This window comes from Bos javanicus, chromosome 29, assembly GCF_032452875.1.
Source record: "Bos javanicus breed banteng chromosome 29, ARS-OSU_banteng_1.0, whole genome shotgun sequence".
Lineage (NCBI taxonomy): Eukaryota > Metazoa > Chordata > Mammalia > Artiodactyla > Bovidae > Bos > Bos javanicus.
The window spans coordinates 6,662,512-6,679,688 of NC_083896.1; the positions used below are offsets into that span (position 1 = coordinate 6,662,512).

General features: G+C 40.0%; 1 long non-coding RNA gene across 2 annotated transcripts in view; it reads left to right on the forward strand.

Moving 5' to 3' along the window:
- Window positions 1-17,177, forward strand: part of LOC133241021 (uncharacterized) — a 120,159-nt gene that overhangs the window by 64,085 nt on the left and 38,897 nt on the right. Inside the window, exon 3 of one of the 2 annotated variants that reach the window (XR_009734480.1) lies at window positions 11,604-11,681. The exons of the other annotated variant lie outside the window; for it this stretch is intronic. This is a non-coding gene — a long non-coding RNA (uncharacterized LOC133241021). The remainder of the gene's footprint in view (window positions 1-11,603; window positions 11,682-17,177) is intronic. 2 annotated transcript variants of the gene reach the window in all.

A 17,177-nucleotide genomic window follows, 5' to 3' on the forward strand; every position in this document is an offset into this window, starting at 1 on the left:
AGGAAGTAAAAGCCTCTTTCAACCTAGTAGAAAAAATAACATCACTTTAGTTCAGAAATGTACCTGAATGCAGTATCTGAATACAGACCTGACTGCAGGAGAATCACCTGCAAACTCTGGCAAAATGAGGATTCCCAGGCTCCATTGTTAAAGATTTTCATTCAAGAGAACCAGGCAGAAGTCAGGAAACTTTAATTTTGAAGTTAAGATTAAAGTTTTAACATCCCCAGAAGATTCTAATATGAAGCCAGATTTGATTAAGCTCATCAATATTTTGCAGTTTGGGGCATACAAATTTTGCACATCATTGCACATATTCTGTTGGATTTATCCATGAGAATTTTATGCATTTTTACAATTGTAACTGGTACTATTTATCTAATTTCATTTTTTTTCAAATAGTCATTGCTACTATGTAAATATTCAACAAATATCTTGGTACCTCTTTGAGATTTTCTGTATATTCAATCATATCATTTGTGGAAAAAGCGACAGCTTTTATGCCTTCCTTTCCAATCTGTGTTTTTACCTCCTTCACTTGCTGTACTGATTAAACCTCATATTCCTGGGATAAGTTCCACTTAATGTATTTTACTATTTATAGGTTACTGTTTTGATATACTTTTTTTTTAGGAATTTTTGCATCCCTGTTATATAAATATGATAGTAGAGTTCATGGGTTAAATGTTATAGAATAAGAATAATAAGTTCTAGGCTAAATTCTGGCTGAGAATATGGGATCTTATTCATTCTAAGCTATCACTGTTCATCTAAACAATATTAATATAAATATCTTGCTTTTATCATACATGTACACTTTAAATATTTCTCTCATAAGCATTATTTCATAAGATTTTAAAAATAACCCTGTGGAGGAATATTTTTTCATTTTTCAGATAAAGTGGCTGAAATCTGAGAAAAGGTGATATAAGCTCAAGTGCTTACAATTTATTAGTTTTATTAGTAATTAGGGGACTGCACTCTAATATAGCTAGTATTTGGAATATAACATTTCTAAATTTGAATCAGTGTTAACATTCTCCCTATGTTCTTACTAACACTTTGGCTTGTTAATTGCAATTGCTGCTGGCTATAAAGTATTGGAAATTCTTAATGTCTCTATAGAACTAAAATTTACATGTTGCGATCATAATAGATTTTCACTTTTTGTGTTTTCTCCATGTTTTCCAAATACATTTTAAAGAATATTAAAGAAACACGAGATCAGTCCTGAGTGTTCATTGGAAGGACTGATGTTGAAGCTGAAACTCCAATACTTTGGCCGCCTGATGTGAAGAACTGACTCATTTGAAAAGACCCTGATGCTAGGCAAGATTGAAGGCTGGAGGAGAAGGGGACGACAGAGGATGAGATGGTTGGGTGGCATCACCGACTCAATGGACATGAGTTTGAGTAAACTCTGGGCATTGGTAATGGACAGGGAGGCCTGGCGTGCTGCAGTCCATGGGGTTGCAAACAGTCAAACATAACTGAGCAACTGAATTGAACTGAGCTGGAGTAAGTCTTGGAAAGATGAGGGGAGGCCATTGGAAAAGTTAAGATTGCAAATCTTTGCACTTAATCCTTTGCATTACATGGATTTCCATAATAATGAGACGATGAAAGAATTGGAGAGGGGGATTCTGGTGGTATTCTTTAGCTATTTTAACATACAAAATCTTTGTACCTGAATCTCCTGGATTGCAGACAGATTCTTTACCATCTGAGCCACCAGGGAAACCCTTGTAAAATCCCCTCTTTCTCAATTAGGCTTAGCCTAATTAAGCAAGGCCACATATCAGGAAAAATCCCTAAGATCTGCCAGGCAAATGACGTTCATTTCTTTCTAGAGTATTTTCCCATTTTAGAATGTCCCTTTACCCTCAAAAGGGCTGTATCTACTCAAAAAGGGAATGGATGGAGTGGATACTTGTAACAGAACACTCTTAGTTCCTAGTTAGTGGAAGAAACAGGTGATTATTTCTGTAACCACTCTAGGGTCACTATAGGCATCAATATTCTTATGAAATCAACTAATTCTTCATCTTATTTTTAGTAAAGCCTCATCAGGTGAAAGAAGTAAGCATTGGAATGGAAGCTTCTGAAGATTTCATAATGAAATCTCCGAGAGTTTAAAGACTGATGTGCCCCAAATCTGTCAGAGAGGACCCTGTGTATGGGTTTGTTTTTTTTTTTCCCTCATTTACTGTGATGCTCTTAGTCACACTACTTTCTGAACTTCTATTAAAGCATGCTACAGTAGTAGGCACTGGAGCAATGAGAAATAAATTTTGCAATATTTATAGTTAACTCCCCACTTCCTGATTTTCTCCCTCCCTGACCATGAAGCCTCAAGAGCCCGACTTATCTTCTACAGATCAGATTGACATTGAGTAAGGTGTATCCAGAGTTTGAGCCTGAATCTGTTATGACAGATAATAAATCACCTTGAATACTTACTGTATTTGAGGAGGTGTCAAAATCACTTCTATAGCAAGTTGATGACAGGGATTATTTTTCCCCTGAGATAAGAACTTTCACAGTAACACCAATTTTAGAATGGTTACTGAACTAATGATCCAATTCCAATCAAATGCTTATGATTATTTCTTGCCATCTAATTTGTGATCATGAAGAAAGTGGAGTGCTGAAAGCACTAATGTTGTGATTTTTTTCATATCTTTTAATACATAGAGAAAGCATTCTTATTAATCTCCTAAGTACTTCCTCCCTATCTTTTTCTACTCAAAATCCAGTAAGTTTCATTAATAATGTTTTCTCCTAGATTCCCAGAGTGACATCACTAGGGAAAAAAATCACAGTTCTGTGACTGTCTAGTCAAATACAAATTAAATTTATATAACTTCAACTGGACCTTGAGTGCACCTTTTCATCTTTTCTACAAATACTCCAAACTTTAAACACACACACACACACACACACACACGTACACACTTCCTGGCAGAGGACCTGATCTTTTATCTTAGCTAGAAAATGTCTCCCTTTTTCAAAGGAAGAAGCGCTTGTACCCTTCTTTCCATTATTTTATTTCTTCTTTGTTTCTTTTTTCAATGTTTATTTGGTTGCATTGGGTCTTGGTTGCGGCATGCAAGATTGTTGTGTCATGTGGGATCTTTGCTGTGGTGCAGAGACTCTCTAGTTGTGGGCTCAGTAGTTATGGCATGAGAGCTTAGTTGCTCCACAACATGTAGGACATGAAGGATCTTAGTTCCTTGACTATGGATCAAACCTGCATCCCCCACATTGCAAGGCAGATTCTTAACCACTGGACCACCAACGAAGTCCCATCCCATCCTTTCACTTCTCTTGCACCATGCATTTTTGCTCCTTTGTACCTCTTCTCAAGTCCTGCCCGCATGCCCATATTGTATGCTGTGACAGTCTTTGATTTCTGCCCTGAACTCATCAAATCTTTCTTCCTTCAGTTGTAGAAGAAGAGAAGCTTGATGAGTTTCAAAGAAAAACTTTCTCTTGACTCTCTCCGGATGGCTTTACCCTGCCTTCATTTCACTGCCCACTTCCCTTCATCTTCTAATCTGACGAGTTTCCTTCAAGATACTAAATACCTCTTTAACAGGTCAGTGGCAGATCCCTAGAGCTGTAGTGATTAGTTGCGCTTAGTTCTTAGTCTTTGATGTCTCTCTGCACACTGATTCTGTTATCTTCCTCCTCTCTACTGAAAATCTCCCCACTTTGGTTGTCCATAATTTCTTCCTTCCCTGATCATTCCACCTGCTCCTTCACTTGCTTTTTTCCTATTATTGTCACTTATGAATAGATTTCTCAAGGTTCTATTCTCAACCTCTTCTTTTAATATACTTATTTGCTTTCCCTGGGAGAATATCTAAACTTGAATAGTTTTAAATATTCTTTAAAAAGTATTTCCAAATCTATAACTCCTAAATTGTTTCTCTTGTATTTTAATTTCCTAAGCAGAAAAATCTAGGAGCTATTTGTAGAATTTTTTTTTGTCTTTCCATTTAGACCAATAAGCCATGAAGGGGAGCAGAACTTGCCACTCCCAAAATATGACTCTGTGCATAAAGATCGTCTTAAGCTGGTTGTTATTTTTTTTGAAATAGCAGACACAGAAAAGCTCTGAAAACCAAGTAGAAGTTATCCTTTTGTAAAAGACACATATTATAAGGGAAATCTCCATCTTAAGGATGACTGTGTCTGGAGAGAGGAGGGTGACAAATTATCCAGAAACTCTTATCGATGGTGATGGCGAAGGGAAGGAATTAAACCTACATTAGCAACCATACCCTTGTTAACTGGATTTTCCTGACAGCCCTCCCTAACTCACTCTTCCCGACCCCTCAAAATCTTTTTTTTGTATTTAACTGGAGATTGTGTTTAGGTGGTGACTTGGGCCATTTCATACTGTTCATGGGGTTCTCAAGGCAAGAATACTGAAGTGGTTTGCCATTCCCTTCTGCAGTGGACCACATTTTATCAGAACTCTCCACCATGACCCATATGTCTTAGGTGGCCCTACATGGCATGGCTTATAGTTTCATTGAGTTAAACAAGACTGTGTCCATGTGATCAGATTGGTTAGTTTTCTGTGACTGTGGTTTTCAGTCTGTCTGCCCTCTGATGGAGAAGGATAATAGCTTACGGAAACTTCCTGATGGGAGAGAATTTGGCCACCTGACGCAAAGAATGGACTCGTTGGAAAAGACCCTGATGCTGGGAAAGATTGAAGGCAGGAGGAGAAGGGGATGACAGAGGATGAGGTGGCTGGATGGCATCACCGACTCAACAGACATGAGTTCGAGTAAACTCCAGGACTTGGTGATGGACAGGGAAGCCTGGCGTGCTGCAGTCCATGGAGTCACAGAGTCAGACACAACTGAGTGACTGACCTGAACAGAACTGAACTGGGCCATTTCAGTTACTCAGTTTTCCTGGGTATCTCTCATGCATACAGGAGGTATTCGTGTTATTAAACCGCTGCTCTCTCTTTTTTTTTTTTTCTGTTAATCTTTTTTAAGGGGAATGGGGGAAGAAATGGTCTTATTCAAGAACTAGAAGGGAAGGCTACTTTTCCTCCCTTACACATCTAATCAAGATGCTACCTCAAAAATACTACTCCTTGACTCATTTCCTTCATCCTGAGTACACTGCTTCCTCTTTAAAAAGTCACCATTTCTTGTCTGGACATGTGAAACCATCACCCAACTCTTCTCCACACCTTTACTTTCTGATCCCACATCTGTTTCTCTAACCGATACTTTGCTAGAGTATTCTCTCTAAAAATTTGCCTAAGCCTGTCTTTCTTTTACTTGTAGAGTCTTGGCAGTGGCTCTTCAAAGTATGCTCCAGCAAACAAATGTAAGGTTTATTTCTCTTTCAATTATTATCATAATGTGATAAATCAGTGCCTGCTTATTTTTTCATTTCTCCAGTGGAAAAAAATGAAAATTGACAGATACAAGCCTGAGGTTGCTCTGAGATCTGAAAATAGATCAGAAAATATAATTGGTCTTGGGTGGTCTCAGCCTAAAATCAGTTGGAGTGGGAATTGGGTTCCCAGCCAGAGACTGAGATTGGACCTCGGCAGTGAGAACACCAGATCCCAGACACTAGACCAGTGGTCAGTGTCAAGGGCCCTGGCTCTTTGGCTTTGCAGAAAAGAATTCCCACAAAGACAGAAGGTAGCACACAAGTAAAGTATTTATTAAGAGGAAAAAAGTACAGTGTGTGTGGATAGACACTTGGGCAGATTCAGGAGAGAGAGAGTCACTGAGTCATGCCCTCATGGCAGTTTGAATTACTTTTGCGGGTTATTTGTTCCAGGTTTCCTTTGGCAAGTCATTTTGATTTGCCTGGTTCACAGTCCACATTTAGTGTACCTCAGGATGGCCCATGTGTGCACACACATCTCTTAGCCAAGAAGGATTGTACCAAAAAGGCATATGGGTAGAGAAAATCCATTGACATAGCTTCCTCTTTGACCTCCAAGGAGCCTTTTCTGCACATGTGTGGTCAGGGAGGTCTCCTGACTTCGAGAACAAGAAATATGTGGTCTGCACAGGGCCCAGGCTTCTCTCTTAATTGTCCTGCTATTCTTGTCTTAGATTTTGGACTGTAGGGAATTAATCTCCAGTTGCTTTACTGAGGGGCCCACCTACTTCCTGCCTCATGATTATAATACAGATTTCAAATTTTTTTTGTCTAACATGCTGATTAGTTATACTTATTCAAACTCAGACAGCTTCTAAATAAATAAACACATGCAAAAAAATGAGTAAATCCCATTGGTATTTGTCATGATATTATAAGTGGGTTACTCGTTAAATAAGAAGCAGTAATCATTTTAAAAAATGGATATCCATCTGGCTGGATATTAAAATTACCTAGGAAATTTGTTTGTTTTCTTACTGTTGATACATAAGCCTCAACAGAATCTTCAGAGGTGGGGAGTGTGCATGTGCTCATGTGCGTACACACACACACACACACACACACACACACACACAGGTATTTTAAGACTCCCAGTTGATTCTAATCACAGACAAGGTTGAGAATCAACAGTATCCTTTGTGAGTTAAAGTGATTCTTCCACCAGTAGTAATGTTACCAAATGCAAGTTCTTTTGTCCAATGCCCAATGAGGCCAAACAAATCAAATGTTGGAATTTAGAGCAAAGAAAGGTTTATTAAAAGGCCAAGTAAAGAGAATGGGTGGCTCAAACTCCCAATAGTTTGGGGAGAGAAGTTTTTAGAGGCAAAATTTGGGATGAGGACTTCAGAGTTGGTAATTTTCTTCAGATTGATTGGTGGTGGGTAAGAGGACTGCTCCAGAAATCTTGTGTTATAATGGCAGTTATTATTAAAGGCCTGTCCCACATATTTCAGGCAATTTTGCCTCCCTGATCCCTGTTTCCCCCCATATCCTCTGCTTTAGCTCCTCTTTGAAGTATGTAGATAATAGGATTCAATCCACATTTCCTGAATTGTTTGGCAGATATGAAGACCCCCCTCCCCACCAAATGGAAGTGTTAACTACTTGATGACCCTGAACACATAGCCCCAGGCCTCTTGGAGCCTAAGGACTGATAAAGTTAACCCCTATGACACTACTCTGTTACCTCATCATCAGTCAGAGAACTGTACATGTTCTATAAGGACAAAGACCCATATAGTCAAAGCTATGGTTTTTCCATTAGTAATGTATGGTTGAGAAAGTTGGCCCTAAAGAAGGCTGAGTGGTGAAGAATTGATGTTTTAGAATTGTGGTGTTGGAGATGACTCTTGAGAGTCTCATGGACTGCAAGGAGGTCAAATCAGTCCATCCATAAGGAAATCAACCCTGAATATTCATTGAAAGGACTGATGTTGAAGCTGAAGCTCCAATACTTTGGCCACCTGATATGAAGAACCGACTCATTGGAAAAGACCTTGATGCTGGAGAAGACTGAGAGCAGGAGGAGAAGGGGATGACAGAGGATGAGATGTTTGGATGGCATCACCGTGTTTGGATGGACATGAGTTTGAGCAAACTTCGGGAGATAGTGAAGGACAAGGAAGCCTGGCGTGCGGCAGTTCATGGGGTCACAAAGAGTTGGACAGAACTTAGAGACTGAACAACAACTGCATGATCTGATCACATACCCTCTGATACCCTCTCCCTATCTGGCATTTGAAAATGCTTTGCTGAAACCCTTCAAGGAACTTGAGGATTTTAGAGACCTGTGCCACCTCATCAACTTGCATGATCCTTTCTCTGCTCCAGCCTCCTGTGTTTCAGATTGTTTGGCCTCACTGTGCATAGGGCACATGAGCTTGCATTAACATGTTCACTAACAATCAGCAGCATGCCCTAGTGATTTTGGTAACTTAAAATATCCCAATAAATTGACAGTCACTCTCAGGGAGATGGTATTATCCCAAGTTTAGAGCTATCATATAGCTAGTTGGTCATTAGGCCCAAAGAATAGGGGAGGTTAAATCCATCAGTTGGGAGTTATTCTCACTGCAAATCTCTGAGTCTTGTTAGCATTGGTCCTTATCGTTCTTGTTGTCTTTGTTTTGATCCATTATGTAAATCAGTGATCCCTGCTAGCACCATATCTAGATTTCTGAATCCTTCAGAGCATTTCCAAAAGCTATAGAGGCTCAAATTTCTCAGAGAGGTTTTGCCCTATGAAAAGATCACAAAAGTTTACAGCCAATGGGGAATATTACAACAACAATACCAATGGGATTACCTGGGCCTGATCACAGTTATGCTGTGATCACATCATCTTTAGCCATCCATCCTTAACTTCCAAATATCTACCAGAGATTTTTTTTTTTCCTAAATCACTAATCAGATTGTGTCATTCTGCTACTTAAAGATACTTTATTGGTTTCCATTTGCTAAAGATAAAAATGTAGATCCTTAGTGTGGCATTTTAAAAAAGTACCATAATATGTGAATAAGTTGCCTTTTTCTCACATATTCATACAAACCCATACACCCACACACTCTCTTTCCCTCTCCATTTCTCTGTCATTTCCAGTGTGCATATGCTCATTTGCTAAGTCATGTCTGACTCTTTGCAACTCCATGGACTGTAGCCACCTAGTCCCTTCTGTCTGTGGGATTTTCCAGGCAAGAATACTGGAGTGGGTTGCCCTTTCCTATTCCAAAGGATCTTCCTGACCCATGTATTGAACCTATGTCTCCCACAGCTCCTGCACTGGCAGATGGATTATTTACCACTGAGCCAATTCCAGTAACTTGAGCCTTTTCTGACTAAATTTTTACTATTTGGCAAATGACATATACTCTACATCTCTAAGCTTTTGCTCCTGTGACTTGGAATGCCTTTTTCAACTTGACAGTCTAATAAAAATCTTGTGTAACTTTCAAAGCATCTTTGAAATGTCAAATGTCAGATTGCATCTCCTCTGCAAAAAAAAAAAAAATCTGCAACACTGATGTGGACCAGTCACTTCTTTCTGCTCATGCCTTCAGACTCATACCACTCATGGCAGCGATCCACATGGAATTATAATACATGGTGGATATTGCCGTGTTGCCAGAAGGCGGACCCATTTCAGGGCCCAAGAGTGAGCACTTGTCTAACACTCAGAAAAGAAATTTTCTGAGGAGACACATGTACTGACAAAGCAAAGGACTTTATTGGGAAGGGGCACTGTAGCAGAGTGCAGCAGCCTGAGGGAACCCAGGAGAACGTCCTTGCCATGTGACTCACAGTTGGGTTTTATGGCAATGAGGTTAGTTTTACAGGTTGTCTGTGTCTCCATCTTCCTTGTCCCCATTTCTGGTCTGACTCAGAGTCCTTCCTAGTGGTATGTGCATCTCCCAGCCAAGATGGATTCCAGCATGACCATTTCTGAGAGGCTGGCAGGACATATGGGCTAGTGGCCCCTCCTTGCTTGTGGCCCCTCCTAAATTCTCCACGTTAGTTATCCACGGCAGCACAGTGTTTCTTATTGCAACTTGCTGTTGTGAGACAACTCAAACAAGCACTTATTATCATTCATGGCACAAGTGGGCAGGCGGTTTAGGTCAGAAGTTCCCCCAAAGTAGGACATATCTTTTTTCCTTCCCTTCATTCCAGTCTGGGCTGTTAGAGGAGGGCACTCCCGTAGATCACGTGTCCTCTGACATCATGCTGAGGTGGCAGCTTCCATCATCTGTGAATGGCCCTACTTGTCCCACTCAGAAGAGAAAGAGTAGTTAACCTACTATGTGAGACTCTGGCGTGTAATGAGCAATACCGTTCTGCTAGCTGTTAGGAGTCCTTTGTCTACATATTAGGAAAGACCCTTAGGAAAGACCCTTTGCTTTCCCTTGCACTGCCTGTCTCACAGACGAGAAGGAAGGTCAGTGGAAGAAGTTTCCTCCATGTGGTAACAATCTAGGGTCAGAGTCTTAAAACTGCCTTCTAAAGGAGTAGCCTTCGTCTCTCCTTGTCTCTGTCTGTCTTCATCTTTGTGTGTGTGTGTGATTCTCATTGCCTCCTCCTTCTCCTTGCCTGTTTTTGTGTATTCTCTGTCTTTATGTCTTCCTCCCTCTTTTCCTTGACTCTTAATTGTGAGAGGCCTGAATTTTTTGAAGCTAATAAAGTGAACTCCATGCCTTAGTTATGTGTATGTGTGCGTTTGTGTGTGTGTGCGTGCACTTGTGTGTGTATGTACCTGCGCAGTCATGTCTGACTCTGCAACCTCCCTGGACAGTAGCCGGCCACGTTCATCTGTCCATGGAATTCTTCAGGCAAGAACACTGGAGTGGGTTGCCATTTCCTTCTCCAGGAGATCTTCCCAACCGAGAGATCAAATCAGCATCTTTTGCATCTCCTGCATTGGCAGGTGGATTCTTTACCATTGAGCCACCTGGGAAGCCCATAACATAGGTGGGTGTTCCAGGCTATTAATATGGGTAGATTATAAAAAGACCCAATTACTAAGCCACTTTCTTTAGTATACTTTTGAGAGATTTGTTCTCTGGAGCTATCAGAGACATTGCTTGACTGATTAAAAGGTTTTCATTTGCTCTGCTTTTCTTGAGTCTTGTTTCAATTTTCCTGATAGAACTTGTGGAGAACCCCCCAACCCCACTTGATCTCCAGCATGTTGGTGTATTGGTCATAGGGAGTGCTGGGAAAGAGGGTGGCAGTTGCTCTATTGCGGCTAAATTGATCCCGATTCTTTGAAATTGCATAATAAATAAGAAAAGTTGGGTTTTCAGAAGGTAACTATTATAAAGGAAACCATGTTCCATTTAAATAAGACCTGCCTTAGATAAGACTAGCAAAACTAAGATACTGATGCTGGAACACATTTGGATATTGATGCAGGAAGACGACATAAGGTTGATTCAATAAGATGTCTGGTGTCTAAATATGACACTATTGCAACATTTTTAAGTTTTGAAAGAGTACAAGAGCATTTAAGATTCCTCAAATGATTTTCCTTTCAAATTTGCAGCTCCCCGAATATCATTTATATATCTTTGTTATTTTTTTTTGTAATGACAGTCTAAACTGTTCTTAGTCATAGTTGCAAGAAGCAAAATTTTGCTCAGCATATTTTTTTGAAGTACTATATTGTTTTTGCAATGTTTTAGAGAGAAAATGCATGTCTAGTTGTAGAGCTGATTATGTGATATTCTTTGAGTCCTATTGCCTTTTCTCAAGTCTTGAGAAAAGTGGAACTTACAAGAGACTTAGAGTAGGATTAATATAATTCCAAAGATGTTGGAGGAGTTACAGCTATGCTGAGGAACCAAGATATTATTTGAGAGAAATTCTTTGAATTGAGACTGAATGTATTAAGATATCAGGTTGTTAGAAATTTCTAATTTGAATTTCTTTAAGCCAGAAAGCGTGGGTGATTTCATTTTATGGACTTAAGTTTTCTTACTAAGAGGAGAGAATTAATAATCTTTAAACATGAATTTTTTATATGGCAAAAACTGTATATTATTTCAAGTATGCTGGCTTACAGCACTCACTGTCCAACATGTCCTGTGAGACCCACTTGACTACATGACAAGGAAAACTTAAGATCGAAATTAGATTGGAATAAAATGTAATTAATATACATTTTTAAAATCCATTTTAGATTCATCTGAATATATAAACACTGAACCACAGGAAACTTGTTCCAGAAGAGCAGAGATTAGGGAGCAATATGAGGAAGGTGAGTGTAGACCAAGCGTGATTTATCATTGGTCTTTCTTCTTGGTGTCTCACAAATACTACTGGCTGACCACAGATATCACTTTTGACTATCTGGATAAAAAAGCAAAATCTGAAGAATGTGAAGGGAAACCTTCTTTCTTTCTATGATATTCTACTTTAGCCTCACTGGAGAAGTGCTGTAGGAAAATTTCTGTCTTATAACCCCACCCCCTTTCCTTCAACTCATTCTTACCTATATCAATAAGAAAAAGTAATTGGACTGGTGAGATTTTTCCTTCAGTAAGCTATATTCTCCTCTATAAGTTGGTGCTCTGCATTCAAATTCACTTCTCGTGTAAGCAATGGTCTGTTATTTGGTGGGCACTTGTATTCTCTTTTCTTCTTAAACACAAACTGTTTCCACTCAATAAGCACACCATCAGACAAGGACAGATCCATCTCCTGATTTTTGTATTTGTCCTGTAGAATTTGGCCAGCCATTCTTTCACTTTTTGTTTTTGCAGGCAATTTGATACAAGAGCAAATGCCACACAAATTGGATAAAGCTTGTGCTACAAATCTGATTCCCATCACTGTGCCCCAAGGTTTAGTTTCCAGGAGGCAGTGAGCTGGCCCATTATAATACCAATTTAAATCCATACACTCTGACCCAGTATTCCAGAAATCCTACATTTGAAAATAATTGAACATTAACATCTCTGCTGGGAATCAAGATTGCTGGAAGAAATATCAATAACCTCAGATATACAGATGACACCACCCTTATGGCAGAAAGTGTAGAAGAACTAAAGAGCCTCTTGATGAAAGTAAAAGAGGAGAGTGAAAAAGTTGGCTTAAAGCTTAACATTCAGAAAACAAAGATCATGGCATCTGGTCACATCACTCCATGGCAAATAGATGGGGAAACAGTAGAAACAGTGTCAGACTTTATTTTTTGGGGCTCCAAAATCACTGCAGATGGTGACTGCAGCCATGAAATTAAAAGATGCATACTCCTTGGAAGGAAAGTTATGACCAACCTAGATAGCATATTCAAAAGCAGACATTACTTTGCCAACAAAGGTCCATCTAGTCAAGACTATGGTTTTTCCTGTGGTCACGTATGGATGTGAAAGTTGGACTGTGAAGAAGGCTTAGCACCAAAGAATTGATGCTTTTGAACTGTGGTGTTGGAGAAGACTTGAGAGTCCCTTGGACTGCATGGAGATCCAACCAGTCAATCCTAAAGGAAGTAAGTCCTGAATATTCATTGGAAGGACTGATGCTGAAGCTGAAACTGCAATACTTTGGCTACCTGATGCGAGGAACTGACTCTTTGGAAAAGACCCTGATATTGGGAAAGATTGAAGGTAGGAGGAAAAGGGGATAACAGAGGATGATTTGGTTGGATGGCATCACCGACTCAATGGACATGAGTTTGAGCAAGCTCCAGGAATTGGTGACAGACAAGGAAGCCTGGCATGCTGCAGTCTATGGGATCATAAGAGTTGGATGCAACTGAGCAACTGAACTGAACTGACTGAACTTCCTTGTTAATAAATGTGTTCTTTGATTTTCATTTAGACTGCCTCTGTGTTTATTATTTCCATCATTCCTCTATTACTTGAAACTTGGATAAAAGGTGGACTGAAGACAGGCTCTTGTTCCCTCTCTCTGAAATGCTTGTGTCCTAGATAGCTACTCAACTTACTCAATTTTTTCATTCTGTTCTCTGTTGAAAGGTCACCTTTTCAGAATACCTTCATCTGACAATCCTGTCTAAATTCATATGTTTGTCTTGCTTTGGCCTCTTCATATGTTCTAACTTTCTAACTTTGATTAATGAGTCAATTTTGTATAGCCATGTTGTGATAATTTCCTGAATTTTTGTTGCACATTTAACACTATAAAACATTATATAAGTAAATTTATACTAAAGGTATATAATTATGTAATATGTAATACCTGAAAAGAAACTATCATATACATACATTGTTGTTGTTTAGTCACTAAGTAGTGTCCTGCTCTCTGTGACCCCATGGACTGTGCACACCAGGGCTCCTGTCCTTCATTATCTCTCAGACTTTGCTCAAACTCATGTGCATTGAGTCAGTGATGCCATCCAACCATCTCATCCTCTCATTCCCTTCTTCTCCTGCTCTAAATCTTTACCAGCAGCAGGGTCTTTCCCAATGAGATAGCTCTTCACATCAGGCTGCCAAAGTATTGAAGCTTCAGCTTCAGCGTTGGTGTTTCCAATGATTACTCAGGGTTGATTTCCTTTACACACACATCAGTCAGTTCAGTTCAGTTGCTCAGTCATGTCCAACTCTTTGCAACCCCATGAATTGCAGCATGCCAGGCCTCCATGTCCACCACCACTCCCAGAGTTCACCCAAATCCATGTGCATCGAGTTGGTGATGCCTTCCAGCAATCTCATCCTCTGTCATTCCCTTCTCCTCCTGCCCCCAATCCCTCCCGCATCAGAGTCTTTTCCAATGAGTCAACACTTTGCATGAGGTGGCCAAAGTATCGGAGTTTCAACCTCAGCATCAGTCCTTCCAATGAACACTCAGCACTGATATCCTTTAGGATGGACTGGTTGGATCTCTTTGCAGTCCAAGGTACTCACAAGAGTCTTCTCCAGCACCACAGTTCAAAACCATCAATTCTTTGGCACTCAGCTTTCTTCACAGTCCAACTCTTACATCCATACAAGACCTCTGGAAAACCATAGCCTTGACTAGATGGACCTTTGTTGGCAAGGTAATATCTTTGCTTTTGAATATGCTATCTAGGTTGGTCATAACTTTCCTTCCAAGGAGTAAGCGTCTTTTAATTTCATGGCTGCAGTCACCATCTGCAGTGATTTTGGAGCCCCAAAAAATAAAGTCTGACACTGTTTCTACTGTTTCCCCATCTATTTGCCATGAAGTGATGGGACCGGATGCCATGATCTTCATTTCCTGAATGTTGAGCTTTAAGCCAACTTTTTCACTCTCCTCTTTCACTTTCATCAAGAGGCTCTTTAGTTCCTCTTCATGTTCTGGCATAAGGGTGGTGTCATCTGCATATCTGAAGTTATTGATATTTCTCCCAGCAATCTTGATTCCAGCTTGTGCTTCTTCCAGCCCAGCATTTCTCATGATGTACTCTGCATAGAAGTTACATAAGTAGGGTGACAATATACAGCCTTGACGGACTCCTTTTCCTATTTGGAACCAGTCTGTTGTTCCATGTCCAGTTCTAACTGTTGCTTCCTGACCTGCATATAGGTTTCTCAAGAGGCAGGTCAGGTGGTCTGGTATTCCCATGTCTTTCAAAATTTTCCAGTTTATTGTGATCCACACAGTCAAAGATTTTGGCATAGTCAATAAAGCAGAAATAGATGTTTTTCTGGAACTCTCTTGCTTTTTCGATGATCCAGCAGATGTTGGCAATTTGATCTCTGGTTCCTCTGCCTTTTCTAAAAGCAGCTTGAACATCAGAAAGTTCACGGTTCACATATTGCTGAAGCCTGGCTTGGAGAATTTTGAGCATTACTTTACTAGTGTGTGGGATGAGTCCAATTGTGCAGTAGTTTGAGCATTCTTTGGTATTGCCTTTCTTTGGGATTTAAATGAAAACTGCCCTTTTCCAGCCCTGTGGCCACTGCTGAGTTTTCCAAATTTGCTGGCATATTGAGTGCAGCACTTTCATAGCATCGTCTTTCAGGATTTTAAAGAGCTCAACTGGAATTCCATCACCTCCACTAGCTTTGTTCGTAGTGATGCTTTCTAAGGCCCACTTGACTTCACATTCTAGGATGTCTGGCTCTAGGTGAGTGATCACACCATCGTGATTATCTTGGTTATGAAGATCTTTTTATGAAGATCTTCTGTGTATTCTTGCCATGTCTTCTTAATATCTTCTGTTTCTTTTAGGTCCCTACTACTTCTGTCCTTTATTGAGGCCATTTTTGCATGAAATGTTCCCTTGGTATCTCTAATTTTCTTGAAGAGATCTCTGGTCTTTCCCATTCTGTTGTTTTCCTCTATTTCTTTGCATTGATCACTGAGGAAGGCTTTCTTATCTCTCCTTGCTTTTCCTTGGAACTCTGCATTTAAATGGTAATTCTTTCCTTTTCTCCTTTGCTTTTCTCTTCTCTTCTTTTCACAGGGATTTGTAAGGCCTCCTCAAACAGCCATTTTGCTTTTTTGCATTTCTTTTCCATGGGGATGGTCTTAATCCCTGTCTCCTGTACAGTGTCACGAACCTCCGTCCATAGTTCATCAGGCACTCTATCAGATCTAGCCCTTTAAATCTATTTCTCACTTCCACTGTATAATCATAAGGGATTTGATTTAGGTCTTACCTGAATGGTCTAGTGGTTTTCCCCACTTTCTTCAATTTCAGTCTGAATTTGGCAATAAGGAGTTCATGATCTGAGCCACAGTCAGCTCCTGGTCTTGTTTTTGCTGACTGTATAGAGCTTCTCCATCTTTGGCTGCAAAGAATATAATCAATCTGATTTCGGTGTTGACCATCTGATGATGTCCATGTATAGAGTCTTCTCTTGTGTTGTTTGAATAGGGTGTTTGTTATGACCAGTGCATTCTCTTGGCAGAACTCTATTAGCTTTTGCCGTGCTTCATTCGGTATTCCAAGGCCAAATTTGCCTGTTATTCCAGGTGTTTCTTGACTTCCTACTTTTGCATTCCAGTCCCCTATAATGAAAAGGACATCTTTTTTGGGTGTTAGTTCTAAAAGGTCTTGTAGGTCTTCATAGAACCGTTCAGGTTCTTCAGTGTTACTGGTTGAGGCATAGCCTTGGATTACCATGATATTGAATGGTTTGCCTTGGAAACAAACAGAGATCATTCTGTTGTTTTTGAGATTGCACCCAAGTACTGCATTTTGGACTCTTTTGTTGACCATGATGGCTACTCCATTTCTTCTAAGGGATTCCTGCCCACAGTAGTAGATATAATGGTCATCTGAGTTAAATTCACTCATTCCAGTCCATTTTAGTTTGCTAATTCCTAGAATGTCGACGTTCACTCTTGCCATCTCCTGTTTGACCACTTCCAATTTGACTTGATTCATGGACCTAACATTCCAGGTTCCTATGCAATATTGCTCTTTACAGCATGGCACCTTGCTTCTATCACCAGTCACATCCACAGCTGTGTATTGTTCTTGCTTTGGTTCCATCCCTTCATTCTTTCTGGAGTTATTTCTCCACTGATCGATCTCCTGTAGCATATCGGGCACCTACCAACCTGGGGAGTTCCTCTTTCAGAATCCTATCATTTTGCCTTTTCATACTGTTCATGGGGTTCTCAAGGCAAGAATACTGAAGTGGTTTGCCATTCCCTTCTCCAGTGGACCACATTCTTTCAGACATCTCCACTGTGACCCGCCCATCTTGGGTGGCCCCACACAGCATGGCTTAGTTTCATTGAGTTAGACAAGGCTGTGGTCCATGTGATCAGATCGACTAGTTTTCTGTGATTGTTTTCAGTGTGTCTGCCC